General features: G+C 41.8%; 1 long non-coding RNA gene across 2 annotated transcripts in view; it reads right to left on the reverse strand.

The window, feature by feature from the left end:
* Window positions 1-256: 256 nt before the first annotated feature.
* LOC141105288 (uncharacterized) overlaps window positions 257-15,586 on the reverse strand; it is a 67,370-nt gene continuing 52,040 nt past the window's right edge. For both annotated transcript variants that reach the window (XR_012235551.1, XR_012235550.1), the window contains exon 3: window positions 257-747. This is a non-coding gene — a long non-coding RNA (uncharacterized lncRNA). The remainder of the gene's footprint in view (window positions 748-15,586) is intronic.

Raw genomic sequence — 15,586 nt, forward strand, 5'->3', positions numbered from 1 at the left:
TGTACCTGCCTACTCCCAAACAAAATGTCGTTTTGGACTCAAAACACATAGTCAATAATGTAAGGTAACTAAAAAATCCATTTATTTGGGTTAACCAAAAATTAGGAAGGCAACACTGGAGACACTTTTAGAATCTGTGAAGCCTTTGGTCCCCCAGGACACACATCAAGTTTTAGGACAAGAAAATTGGTATCTTGCGACTAGGGAGCACAGGGAGCACAGTCAGACCAGACAGAAACCAGGCAATCACTTTTGAGTCTTCCGTGGAGCCTTCCCTGCACGCTTCTCTGCAGCCTTCCCTCCACTCTTCGCTGCAGCCTTCCTCGGAGGCTGGGCCTCTGGTGGTGTACTTGGGGCAGGAGGAGGAGGAGTGGCTTCATCTGCTAGATAGGTTGTAGCAATAAGCTCCCCTCTCAAGCCCTTCTGATAGGCCTGAAAAATTAAACCCTCACAGAGGAGGCATTGCCCATTTTCCATTTCCAGCAATCTGGTGGCCATATATGTCCCATACGCCTCCTCTGCATTGGGTGGTGTGCTGAGGATTTGGCTGGCTTCACGAATGAGGGCTAGGGATTCCTCCTCAGTTTGGGTCATTCTCCTGGGCCTTTTGGTGAGAATGCGGAGGGGAGGCACCTGACTCTCCGTGTGGCTTCTACTGGGCCCAGCCACAGCCTCCTCCTCTCTCCCACTGGGCAAGGCCTCCTCCTCTCTCCCACTGGTCAAGGCCTCCTCCTGGCTGAGGACATCCTGTGACAAAAAAAGGGACATAGTTGTAATTTTGGGTTACGCAATCACACACAATTTTCAGCTCATGACTTGCAAATATAATTCTCTACAAATATTAAAGGCTAGCTATTTGCCCTCACCATTATTCCAGCTGATCAACAATATCTGAAGTACATAGGTGTGCCAGGTGTGCCTGGGCACACCCTACTCGCCTTGTGTCGTGCATATTCCCCCCTGTTTAGACCACTGATATTTCATCCACCAAAAAATTGTTACAAAATACAATAATTTATTTAACAATAAAAATAATGACACTGTCCACTGCCCTACTGACACCATCAGTACATATACACATGCATATGTATTTGAGCTTTGGGGTGCACACCCTAATGCAAGAAGCTGCGCACACCTATGCAGAAGTATATTTTTGGCCACTACTGTCTAGTGATATGTCTACATATTAATATTTGTGATGAAGTCATTTTTTATGAAGCACTTACAAATTTGACATGTTAACATCATTAATAACATTTACACAATCACAAATTCCCCAAAAAAGGATACCTGGCTGAAGCTGGGCGCATCCACTTCATCAAGGCTGAAAAGGCCCAGTTCTTCCTGGAATTTTTTTGAATTTGATTTGCAATGAATTTAACTAAACAAATTTAGTTCAATAACGAATCGAAACTAAACACATTTTTTCATCCTGCAGGACTAACTGGAAGATTGCAGTCTGGGATGGGTGCAGAACCAGTGAAGTAGACTGTGGTGGCATGGGCAGTGGAGAGAGGCAGCTGCAGCCAGGGGGGCTGGCAGGGACTGAAGAGGTGGTGCTGGGATCAGTAGCCACGTGGATAGCTAGCATTGGGACTACCTAAATTTTTGCTACACCATAGGGACACAAGGTCCCTGCCTGCAAAGGGCATTTGCTTTGGGCCTGACAGAGTCAGTCTCAGGCCTATAAATCAGTGCTAGCTGGTCCTGGAAGTGATAGTCTGCAAGCAAGTTTTGTGCTGGAGGAAGAGAGGAAATTTTATATACTGGAGATGTATATACTTCTTAAGTCCCTATATCTGTTTCTACAATCAACTGGGCATATCATAGTTACCCTATTCCCATCCAAGTTTAATTCCTCTATTAAAAATAACGAAACAACAAGTGCAAGGACTGTTTTCGGTCTGAGGAGTGACTGGAAATTGTGTGCCTGGACCAAAACTACCAGTAGCCCCTACGGGGGTACCACTACATTGGTACATCTGGGAGCTGGAATTTAGAAAAACAAAAATGAACTCAGCCTTTAAGGCAGTCAGTGTTTCGTGCTGCCAAAAAAATAAAAAAAATAAAATCGAATTATAATGAAGACTTAAAGTAGAACTATAGGCAAAACCTTTTTTTTTTTCCTCATTTTGGATGGAGTAAGGTAGTGTTATTTTTGTCATCTGTGTTCCATTGAGAAAATGTACCTTCACTTCCTGCACCATAACCAAAACAGGAAGTGAGAGGAAATATCTGCAAATTAAGGGAATTGCTTTTGGACCCCCAGGTCAACAAAACTAGTGTCCCTTTTGGAAGATTTCCCCTTGTATTGCTTTTCTAGGGACAACCCAAAATTTTTGATTTTCTTTTACTTTCCCTTCTGATGATAATGGTAAATAGGACAAATAGAGAGGGTGAATCTCACTAACAAGGACACTCTCCACTCAATTCAAAACTAAAAAAAAGGAAAAGTTTTTCCTTTAGTTACACTTTAAGCTTTATGTAGAAAGCCAGCTATAGACGGTTCGAATCTTGACTTGTTCAGCAGGTATCGGCCAAGATTCAAACCATGTGTGGGCAAGCTGATTGTACCCAAGTTAAACAATTGATCAACTTGGGTACAACCAGCATGTCAGATTTTCATGCGATTATTGTCAGTGTTCTCCCGGCAGGGACAGCTCTGCATTATAGCTTTTAGATGTGTGTTGCATATGCAAATTATGTAATGCCAGAATATGGTGTTGTTTCTGTGAGAACCATACTGTTGAATAACACCATGTTGTCCCTGAAGTTTCATAAAAAAGGGAACCCTCTTCCTACCAAACTGTATTTTTCTAAATTTGTTAGACCTCATTTTGATTCAGATTTAGGCCTCATTCACACAGGGTGTACTATGGCATACGCCTGTGCGAGGTGTTCATTGCATCCCCGTGCAGGCAGTACCATTGATGTCAATTGCAAAGCATTGGCTGCACTAGCACAGCTGCTGCCCGCAATTTGACATCTGTGTGCATGAATGGTCCTGAAAGCAGCTAATGTGAAAATTAAAACTACAATGCGTTTGACGAAATGGCCCTTGAACTGAACCCAAGCACATTCACTCATACCTACTCCAAGACTAATGCCGCATACACATGAGTGGAATGTCCGTCAGAAAAAGGCTGATGGGAGCTTTTCATTGTATATTCCGACCGTGTGTATGCCCCATCTGACTTTTTTCGTCGAAAATTCAGACGGACTTAGATAGAGAACATGTTCTATATTTTTCCGACCGAACTAATTACTATCGGAAAAAACGCTTGTCTGTATGCACCAAAAACGGCGCATGCTCTGAAGCAAGTATGAGACGGAAGTGCTCGGTCTGGTAAAACTAGCGTTTGTAATGGAGCACATTCCTCACGCTGCAAATTCTGTGACCTTTTAATGCAGCGCATTCTTCTGTGCTTAATAATGCTAGAAAAATTAAGTTGTTTTGCTGCTGATATTCACACAGAGTTCTCACAAACTTATTTCTTTATTATTTCTCGTGATCAAATGAATAATCTTTTATGTTTTTAAAGCCAGATCTCCATAATAATGTTTTGAATTATTTTTTATAGTCATTTTTTTAATTATTTTTTATTTCATCAAGATCTCCTTTTTTCTTTGGATTATTCAAAAATCAATTTCTAGTGATCTCCATATTTTTTTTTTGTGTGTGTAATTACCTCAAAGAGGTTGGTGTCCCTTGTTAATTTGACATTGTATTTTCAAAATTTACCTGCCTACTCACAAATAAACTGTACTATTTTTAGAAAAACACATAGGCAAGTATTTTAAGAAAATAAAATCTCCATTTATTCTGGGTAACAAAATAAAGAGGAAGGCAACGCTGGAGAAACTTTTGGAATTTGCAAAGCCTTTTGGCCTCCAGGGCCGACATCAAGTCTGTGGAAAATAAAATTGTTATCTTGAGGAGTCCATATAATTTGGAGCCCAATCTGGTCCAGGACTCCCAGAGATCAGGACCAGCAGCAGATGACATATATGTCCCCAGGCTGTGGTACTACACCAGTCTGCGTCTTCTGTCAGACCAGACTGAACCCAGGCCATCACTTTTTTCTCTTCACTGCAGCCTTCCCTCCATGCTTTCCTGCACCCTTCCCTGCAGCCTTCCTTGGAGGCTGTGGCTCTGGTGGTGGACTTGTGGCAGGAGGAGGAGGAGGATGGGCAAGCTCATATACATGGCTGTTCTCAGTCGGCTGGCCCCTCAACCCCTTCTGAAGGGCCTCACCAAAAATTCCCTCACAGAGGAAGTGTTGGCCCTCCTCCAATTTCATCAATCTAGTGGCTAGATAGCAGCCATAGGCCTCTTCAGTGTCGGGGGGGCTTCTGAGGTCATCACTTGGTTCCCTAATGAGTCCCAGTGCTGCCTCCTCCATGATCGTCCCCTTCCTGGGCCTTTTTGTTGTAAAGCAGAGAGGAGGCACCTGGGATTGGGTGAGGCTCCTACTGGGCCAAGCCACCTCCTGGCTGACACTGGGCCCGCCCACCTTCTGGCTGACACTGGGCCCACCCACCTCCTGGCTGACACTGGGCCCGGCCACCTCCTGGCTGATACTGGGCACGGACTCATCCTGCCTGCCACTTTCCAGACCCTCCTCCTGGCTGAGCTCATCCTGTGTATAAAAAAGGGACATAGTTTTAGTTTTTGCTTCATCAATCACACACAATTTTTAGCTCATGACTTGCAAATTGAATGTTAATAAATAGAAAAGACTATCATTCTGACCCCAGCATTTTTCATTCTTGTCCCAAACATTTTTGGCCACTACTGTCTATTGATATGTAAATCTCTTTGTTTTAAATCATGATTTTTTGATCAATTATAACATCTAGTTAACAACATTAATATTAGGACAATAAATATGTATAAAAATAATATACATGGCTCCAGCTGGGTGCATCCATTTCTTCCAGGATGGAAGGCCCAAGTTGTTCCTTGTCAGCCTCTGCTGGGTTTGAGGGAAGGGTGGAGGGAAGGCTGCAGAGAAGGGTAAAAGTGATTCCCTGGCTTCAGTCTGGTCGTCCAGAAACCACAGCCTGGGTACATACACTTGCGCTGCTGCTGCTCCTGATCTGAGTGATTTCTGGATCTTATTATGCTCCTTCTTATACATGTTCCTCAAGATCCCAATTTTCTTTTCCAAGAACAGGATGGTTGCATCGGGGACCCGAGTCTTCACAAATTCCAGAAGTTTCTCCAGCGTTGACCTCCTAGCTTGTTTATTATAAAATAAGCTGTGTTTCACCACCAACAAATTCCACAATTGGCAAAGTCCCAACGGTCGGCAAAATGAGAGGCCACAGTCTGCTATTCCTGTGGCGTTGAAGGAAACTGTGGAGTAAAAACAGAAATAAAATATTAGTACTTTTGCACATAACATTGCAAGCAGATTAGACACAAACATTCTTGGCTGACATCAGTATAACATTTATTTTAAGGAGTATTTAAAGACAAAAATATAAGGCACAATTATCAGATTCCTCCCCTCCTCTGATGGCCCATTGTAAACATTTTTTAGGGGGGGTTTGAGCTGAGTTTGGGACCAGAAAAAAAAGCCTATGGCACTCTGCCTGAATTTAAGGACAACAATAACATTTGTACACATTTTAGGGGGTTTTTAGGGTAAAGCACTACAATGGAGCTGACAAAATACATTGTTAAGTGACTAGGCTAGGTGTATATGGGCCCAGGATAGCATGCTGGGGAGGTTGGTAAAGGCAAATATGCATGTATGCCAAAAAAGGAGCATTAAAAGATTACAGCATGAGAACAAAGGGGACATTCACAGCATATTACAATCATGGTAATTAGGGAATGATGAAAGAAATACAATACATTAACAGACATTAAATACATGGAATGTGATGTTAAAGGAGAAAACTTACCTTAATATAGTCCTTCTGCAGGGCCTGAATAATAGCAGAACAGGTCTCTGGAATAATGATCCCCAGAGCCTGGGGGGAGATGCCTGTAGAGAACTTTAGGTCCTGTAGACTTCTCCCAGTCGCCAAGTACCGCAACGTGGCGACTAGCCTCTGCTCCGGAGTGATGGCTTGCCTCATGCAGGTATCCTGCCTGCTAATATAAGGGGTCAGCAAAGCCAACAGATGGTGAAAAACGGGATTCGTCATCCTGAGAAAGTTCCTGAAATCATCAGGATTATTCTCATGGATCTCACGAAGCAAAGGCATTTGAGAGATTTGGTCACACTAGAGTAACCAATTCTTGGTTCATGAACTCCTCCCCACCCTATTAATGGACTGGGCTCATGAACTCCTCCCCACCCTATTAATGGACTGGGCTTGGGTCCAAGTGTGAACCCCAACACCAAGCCCCCACACAGCACGAACTCTATGACGAGTACGTACCCGCAACATGGCTTCGAAACGGCTGGCTGGACAGAACAAACTAACAGAATGCACTGAAGAACAGCAAGGCCTGTGAAGAGCGATCTGAAAATCAGAAACGAGCGGACAAGAACACACTGAAAAACAGATGTGAACTGACTACACGCACTGAAAAGCAGATACAAACCCACAAGCACAAACTGAAAAGCAGTAATGGACTGAAAAGCACGAAAGCTGAAAAGCGCAAATCGTCTCTCACCAAACTTCTACTAACACGAGATTAGCAGAAGGAGCCCAAAGGGTGGCACACTGGCTATTGAACTTCCTTTTTCTAGTCCCGTCGTACGTGTTGTACGTCACCGCGTTCTTGACGGTCGAACTTTGGAGTGACCATGTGTATGCAAGACAGCTTGAGCGGAATTCCTTTGGAGAAACCTTCAGAGTTTATTCCGACGGCAAAACCGCTCATGTGTATGCGGCATTAGGCTTTTCTTGGCTGAAACACGTCAATACTTTTCTATCCATGGTGTTTTTATTCCTATGATCTAATAAAGAAGATTTTACAGTCCGTGGAGGAGATACAAAGCACATCAAGATTTAAGATCACACAAGCTTCTTGTATTTGGACAAAATTTGCTTATCCTATTTAGTTTGCAATTTTTAATCTTTTAAAGCTTCAGTGGATTTAAAAACAAATCTGATTTTGAGGTAGATAAAGAAATTATAATTGCAGGCTAAAATCTGCAGGTTATTTCATATTTAAAAAGTAAACATATATTATTATTACAAAAGTGATCAAGTACATATAAAGCCATTTTTTAGCTTTGGATAGTGTCAGGGCTGGGCTCTCAGCCCTTCCTTCTCTATGCTCAGGTTGCTCAGCTGTCGGTTAATTGCCAGTACTCATCGTTCCACAGTGGCTCGCCTGTTGATCATCTCCTGATCGTCAGTCAAGCCCACAGCCAGCCCGTTCTAGCTTTTTAAACTGCCTGGTTCATTTCATCAATTGCCTTCGCCTTGGTCAACATATCTAGAGACTCTCTGCTGTGTTCCTGTTGAAGACTTTACTGGCTGACATCCCTTCTGGTTCCTGATCTTGTCTGCTGCCTCTGACTATGCTGATCTCTGGCTTCCTGTTTTCTTGGCTTGTTCTGACTTCCTGATTCGGCTACCGAACCCTGTCTAGGTTTTGACTACATTTACCAGTTGTACCATTTTTACCACTTTATTAAAAAATGTGATTTGTACTGCATTTTCTGTCTCTGTCTGTTTCATGGTTCCTGACAGATAGGTTGGTTGGGGTGAGATCCTCTGTCTATTTTTTTAGTGCTGGGTCCCAGCTGGGCAGATTCACCCTTACTACTTGTGCAGGTGACAATTGTCTCCAGTAGTGAAATTGACTGGACATCAATACTTTATAAGTTGGCACAACAACAGTTGTTGAGGGGGAATCTAAGAAAAGATATTGAGGATGTCCCCTTGCTTTCAAGAGATAGTTTCATGTTTCTTGTGTCTTCTTCTGGGACAGAAAGTGGGGAAATAAATGGAACAGGAAAATTAAAAAAAACACACAGACAGGGGTTCTAATAATTTTCTATTCTATTTAAAAAAAATAAGTTTGGCTTTACATACACTTTAGTGTAATATTTGTATTAGCTTAGACAAGTTTGATTTTTAATCGTTTGTAGAGCCAATACTCCTTTGCTAGCTATAACTGGGTTGGAGCGAGGTCTGGATCAAAAATCCATTCTCCTATGATGCAGTACAAGCTTTGAATGCATTGCTTGGGGTATGCTGTGCTGTTTAATTAGCAAGATGTAGTAGATAAAGTGGGTACATACACAAAATGTAAGTTAATTGCACATGAACTAATCTTCCACTGAAAGCAAGTTGGTAAAAAAGTACCATCTGCTTGTATAGTTAATGACTTCAGCTTCCCATTTTAAAAGCAACGTCTTATTTATTTATTTATTTTATTAGACTGTAGATGATTACCTAAAGGTCTTTAAGAATAGCATGCAATCTCTAAGATATAAAGTTACACAAAAAGCTTACTTGGTTTTAACATTAACAGAAACATATAAAAGGACATAAACTATATTTAATGAAATCTGTGGAAAACACATTCACATATTTGACCTTGTGCCAGATTTCAAAACATTTCATAGTGAACAAGGTCATACTGCTAAGTGTTTATGTCCCTTTAAACCACATGGCAGTCTTCATGAATCTAGAGTGCATGATGATGTGAGAACCATTCTGAGATACAGCCTGTTGCAGATTGTCAGCTGAGATTAATTCATTCAGTCTGTTCTTTCTACAAAACGTGGGAAAACACATCTAACATTTCTAAGAATAAAAAAAATGGAACTAATGCAGCCCAGTAAAATAAAAACATAAACATGACTGATAAAGATAAAACAAGGATCAAAAAATATTCTGACTGCGTTGAAATAACCAATTTCCACATTTTGTTTGCATACATGCTGCTGCAATCAGAGATAAGTAATAAAACATTTTGCTGCCAAGGCCTACATCACCACTTTTGACACTTTATTTTTGAATGGAGGGGACCTCTTGATGTCATCAGACATTCATTTTTCTTGAGAACAATAGGGCCACATGTCTCTCCTCAGACAGTACTAAACAGTGTTAGCAGACTGAAAGCGAAAAAAACACTATTTTTTTACTCAAATAATTCAATGTATTCAGCTTTACTGACTGAACTAGACTGTCAGCTCTTGGAGGAATTGTGTCATGTATATTCCTCCCAACTGTCCATTATTTCAAGGACTGTCCCTCATTTGGAGCAAAGTCCCACTGTCCCTCTTTCCTTCTCATTTGTCTCTCATTTTGGTCTGGTCTATATAGTTGTAGCTGGATCAGCCCTGAACTACAATACAGACAATGCAAAGCGCGCAGCACTGCATGCTGGTAGCAGTAATAAAAGGAAGAGAGCAGCCATCTTTCAGCCTCTCTGGATGCCGTTCAATACCTGTGTGTGTGACCAGGAGACTGCAGCCTATACAGCGCGGAACGGGATTGCCAACCTCTGAGGTGATTCAGAGTACAGCCCTGCCAGCTTAACAAGTGGATCGGTTTGCAGTGCCAGGACATCTGGAAGTTCCCTGTATTTCAGCCATCTGAAGGAGCGGTACAGTGCGACAACGCCATCTTTTCATCAGACTGAGACATCAGGAGGGGAGTCCAGATGGAGCCTCACAGCCACTGAGTCTATTGTGGTGAGAAGGCACCTACCCATTTCAGTAAAGCGCACTGCTTGCTGAGTGAGTTACTTACAGACTGCTGGTGAGACTTGTAGTTCCACAGAAGTGATTCTACTTATTCACAGGCAACATACAGCTGAACTCTGGGGTTTGTTATTCCCTGTGTTGTAAGGTCAGTACTGTATTACACTCACACATAAGGAGGAAGTTACAAGTGCCATATTTCTTCAGTTAACCAGTTATCAACATACCATTTATCCTACAGTTTGCTTTCTCTCATTTGCCCTGTTGGATTACAAATACTGAAGTTTAAACTACAGGCTAGCTGAAGAAATCTGGAGTCAAGGAACTTTTATCATCTTCTGCTAAGCATTACGGTTCTATTTTGTAGTTTGAACATTACAACCTAGGGGGAGCCCTTGAGTACAGGTTAAATATTGCATTGATGAATGTAAGTAGCATTATTCTGCAACTTGGTGTGTGTATTGAGGCTTCAATGGGAAGGTGTTTAATATAGATTTTGGAGTATATTGAACACATGTCCCATTGTACACCTGTCTACATATACTGCCTACAGTGATTATTGAATCCACAGTTTTTATTTCTATACTGATTGTTATCAACTGTCATTTATTGTTTGTGTTTAATCACATTGTTCATTGCGTTTAATATTCACTCTAGTAAACATTATGAGTGGTCCAGTGACATTGAGTGAGTTTCTCATTGATAACCTCCCATTACAGAATGGAACCTAAGGTGTCAGAGGTAAGAGAGGATCTGCAGAGGCGGGGTAGCCAGTAGGGTATAGAGTCAATCAGCAGCCCTCACGGGGGTACCGTTACACACGTGATTCTGAAATCTGCATTACTGGACTGCAGTGTCTCCCAGCCATCAGGGCACCACCACCTAACACATCTAGCGAAGTCTGAGAGATTCACAGAGGAGTAGCCTTGGTTGTTTATGTTACACTGCTTGCCATGGTGTTATCTCCATTCTGTACAGACTGTTGCCAGACGTTCGGTCCGGCTTCACTTGTGAGTGCATGGATTATTCCTTTTGATAAACAAATTCCCTTAATTGTTTTCAATTGATACAGTGATGGGCTAGTCCTTTTCCAAGAAGCTGCATGTTTTATCCATCACAAATGGTCAACTTATACTTCACTCTTGGCTCAGATTTGGATCAGGAAGACCTAATTGTTGGTTTGAATGTGGCAAAGGTGTGTTTTGTGCCCAATTGTTGGTTTGAATGTGCCTTTTGATAAACAAATTTCCTTAATTGTTTTCAATTGATACAGTGATGGACTAGTCCTTTCCCAAGAAGCTGCACGCTTTATCCATCACAAATGGTCAACTTATACTTCACTCTTGGCTCAGATTTGGATCAGGAAGACCTAATTGTTGGTTTGAATGTGGCAAAGGTGTGTTTTGTGCCCAACTAGTCATTTGTTTTTGCTACATGGTGCTACTTGGTGGGTGAATTTAAAGCGATACTAAAGTCTCATTTTTTCTAACAAATAACAAACATATCATACTTACATACTCTGTGAAATGGTTTTGCACAGAGCAGCCCAGATCCTCCTTATCTCGGGTCCCTCTTTGGTGCTTCTGGCCCCTCCCTCCTGTCAAGTGCCCCCACAGAAAGCAGTTTGCTATGGGGACACCCTAATTGAGGCTCTGGGTGTCCATTCAGACACAGAGCCGGGGTTCCGCTCCACCCCCTTCCCTCTTTGTTGATTGGCTGACTGACTTTGATTGACAGCAGTGGGAACCAATGCCGCAGCTTTTATGTCTCAGCCAATCAGAAGGGAGAGTAATGGATGACTGAGGCACTTGTGCACTTCGCTGGATAGAGATGGACCTCAGTTAAGTATTAAGGGGGCTGAGAGGGGTTAATACACGTAGAAGGTTTTTTATCTTGATGCATAAAATGCATTAAAATAAAAAACCTTCTGCCTTTACAACCACAAATAGATGTGTCCACTATTGTATGACCACAATGGTTGATTGAAAGATTGACACGCAACAGCAATGTCGATTTATGCATCTCAACTAAAGGATTTTTACTTTAGAAAAAAAAAAGGCAGCTATAGCCTTACTAAAAATAACTGGTGATTTTAGAGATGACTTTTTTCTATACAGAATAATTCTGAGACTTTTAAATAAGCTTTCATTTCAACAACAGAAAAGTGTGTATTTTTAAAAACAGCAGCAAATAGACTAAAATTAAAATGCAAAGGATGTTGATAAACTGGTAATTTACTGCTATTTAGGTGAATAAAATCAATATTGAAATGTCTGTTTTTTGTTTCATGGTGCTTAGGTGAAATTCAATTTAAAAAAACAAACATTGTGGTGTTATTTTAGCATACTGCACAGTCCCTGATGATTCAAGCTAGGATCTGTTCACTGAAAGAAATTAATGAATTTCTGTCAGAAGTTGAAGGCTGTTGTCCCAAAAACGAAAATCTAAACAGAATTTAGTTTTGTGATGTGAACTAGACACTTTTTCACTGTAATAAATGTTTGTTTGCTCTGTTTACATGTTCAGTTAAACATTTCAAGCGAACATATTAGCAAATTATAACTATTTACAGGAAATTGGTCTGAGATCCAGAAAAAAAGCAGTATATTAGATTTGTATCCTGGGCAACTTTCTATTTACTCAAAAAACACTTACTGCCTCCCCAGGGAAAGCTGAAATGATCAATTTTCACAATAGTGGTCATTATGGCCTTAGTCTTTCATTGTGACTTATTTTGAAAATTGCTTTTAATGTTATTTATCAAGCCTATCTTTCTTGTGTTTCCATATTAATGATGATAAAGCAGATAAAGCAGGTAAGTGTTTGGATGTCAATACTTACAAATGTAGTATTTGGGAGATTTATACCTTATTTTCAACATAAACCCTATGTTGGTGGATTACTTTGTGTATTTATTGTTAAACAGTGAATTAGATGTGACCTGGCACACACACACACTTGACACAAATGGCAGACCTCCATTCCTGTATTGGTTTATAGAAAAAAAGGTAGTTGGGACTTTAAGTGAGGCCCCCCATGTTAAATAAGAACAGGATCAATACATAAATGAAATTACAGTACATGATTTATTGTTACAATCTAAAATTCATAACAAATCTTGAGAAAGACATTGTATCAAATAAATAGGTAGTCACAAGACTTACACTAAGATATGCTGCTCATAGCATGCAATACAATTGATAAATAGATATGATAAATGTACATAACAAGATACATCAATTGAAATATATAGTAAGACCCGGTATCTCTTGGCACATAGTGGCACTCGACGCGTTTCTTGGGATTACAGCAATTCATCAGGAGTGTAATGATGTAATATACTAGAGGGGAGAAAAGAAGTTAGTAGTTAGTGATACCCTCTGAAAAAAAGGGGGGTTTACAAAAATGTATATCCCAACAAAATGGGGACAGATTGAAGACTTATTGCACAGCCTCAGGGCTAGGTCCGGTGTCTGCACAGGAGAGTGGGGATATCGGTTATGGTATCTCCCCCGGGATTGAGACGGGGAAACCCTCCGAGGACCGAGGACAGCACCCAAAGGACGGCAGAGTGGTCATAGCATGATCCAGTGTGATATGTGTGCACATAACGTGCATAGTGTCCTATAGGTAATGTGCCCGGGGGAGATACCATACCCGATATCTCATTACCCTTAGCGTAAGTCTTGTGACTACCTATTAATTTTATAGAATGTCTTTCTCAAGATTTGTTATGAATTTTAGATTGTAACAATAAATCATGTACTGTAACTTCATTTATGTATTGATCCTGTTCTTATTTGACATGGCGGGCCTCACTTAAAGTCCCAACTACATCTTTTTCTATAAATGTGTGTATTTATTCATTGTAGTGTTTATGTTCTTTAGGGATACATATTTATAAGGTATTTGAAATCGCAGTGCATTGCTGTATGATGATTGGCAAAAGCATGCACCTGACCTGCATGCTTTGGCCAATCATAGCGCCCTCTGCTAAGAGAGCCATAATTGGCCAAAGGCAGGGTGCCTTTGGCCAATCATGGCTCAGGGGGACTAAGTCCACGCCCCACACTATATAAGGCTGCTTACACGGCGGCCCTGTGTAGTGTTGTTTGTGTGGACAGAGCTTGATTTAGATTAAACAGGCAGGTTATTCAGTTAGTGGCAGTGTATTTGTGCCTATGCTGACTATTAAATTCCTCCTTAATCTTGATGATGCTAGCTTCCAACAATACTTTTGGTTTAGGGCACCACCATGTCAGGAGAATAATTCTTCCAGGCGCTTCGGCCGTGTTCCTGTGCGTATGCGTGGCGGAACGGCGCTCTGGCGCATGCGCATTCGCAGCCCGGTGCTCTGGCGCATGCGCACTGACGCACGCCCAACGTGACACTTAGGCTGGCCTATAAAAGTGGTTCTGGTGCTCAGACAAATTGCTGGTTCGTCTTCGTTGTACCTTGATCCTGTGTCAGGAAAGGCTAGCCAGTACCCAAGATGGCGGCCGAAGAAGATGACCTGTGACCTCAGCCTCTGTCAGAACACCTCTGGCTCATCTGCGTGTGCCCGTGTGCGCATATGCGTGCGCACGCGTGCATGACCAAGAAGGGCATGCCAGTACTCAAGATGAGAATCCCGGACAGTCTGTTTGCTCAGTCAGAATGCCAGTGCGCGCTGACGCGCGTACGCCCGTGTACACCAGCGCACTAGCGCGCACCCTGTAGCAGCTTTTGGTGCCCAACAGGCTATTTAAACTCAATCTGTGCTTAGACCCAGTGCTGTTCGTTCTACAGCGTTAGTCTGTGTTCCTGTTTGCCTGCACCTGATACCTGCACCCCTCCCCCTCCTCATTACCTCCTATTTAGTGGCCACCAGTTATTAGGATGTATCCCTTTTAGTTCTCCCACATAGAGGAGTTCAGCTCCCATGGTTGAGACAGAGGATCTTCCATTCTACTACTAGTGTAGGACCCACTAATTCGGGGTACTTTGTCGCAGTAAGTGGGCTTAGCACTATATGACCATATAGTGTGACCAAACCCCCGTATTTTTTGAATATGTTCAGGTGTTCAGGTGTTTTTAACTAGCCCTGCAGGAAATGTCATTCTTGTATGTGTGCGCTGTAAAATATTTTGTACTGTTTATAGGTCTTACAGCAGCACCATCTTGAATTTAAATGCATTGTATGGTGTGCCCCCCAAATATGTACTTGTATGTTGTAATAGACCCTGACCAGGTTTTTTGGGCTGGAGCACCCCTCCCCCTCCTCATTACCTCCTATTTAGTGGCCACCAGTTATTAGGATGTATCCCTTTTAGTTCTCCCACATAGAGGAGTTCAGCTCCCATGGTTGAGACAGAGGATCTTCCATTCTATTACTAGTGTAGGACCCACTAATTCGGGGTACTTTGTCGCAGTAAGTGGGCTTAGCACTATATGACCATATAGTGTGACCAAACCCCCGTATTTTTTGAATATGTTCAGGTGTTCAGGTGTTTTTAACTAGCCCTGCAGGAAATGTCATTCTTGTATGTGTGCGCTGTAAAATATTTTGTACTGTTTATAGGTCTTACAGCAGCACCATCTTGAATTTAAATGCATTGTATGGTGTGCCCCCCAAATATGTACTTGTATGTTGTAATAGGCCCTGACCAGGTTTTTTGGGCTGGAGCACCCCTCCCCCTCCTCATTACCTCCTATTTAGTGGCCACCAGTTATTAGGATGTATCCCTTTTAGTTCTCCCACATAGAGGAGTTCAGCTCCCATGGTTGAGACAGAGGATCTTCCATTCTATTACTAGTGTAGGACCCACTAATTCGGGGTACTTTGTCGCAGTAAGTGGGCTTAGCACTATATGACCATATAGTGTGACCAAACCCCCGTATTTTTTGAATATGTTCAGGTGTTCAGGTGTTTTTAACTAGCCCTGCAGGAAATGTCATTCTTGTATGTGTGCGCTGTAAAA

Source organism: Aquarana catesbeiana, linkage group LG08, assembly GCF_042186555.1.
Source record: "Aquarana catesbeiana isolate 2022-GZ linkage group LG08, ASM4218655v1, whole genome shotgun sequence".
NCBI lineage: Eukaryota > Metazoa > Chordata > Amphibia > Anura > Ranidae > Aquarana > Aquarana catesbeiana.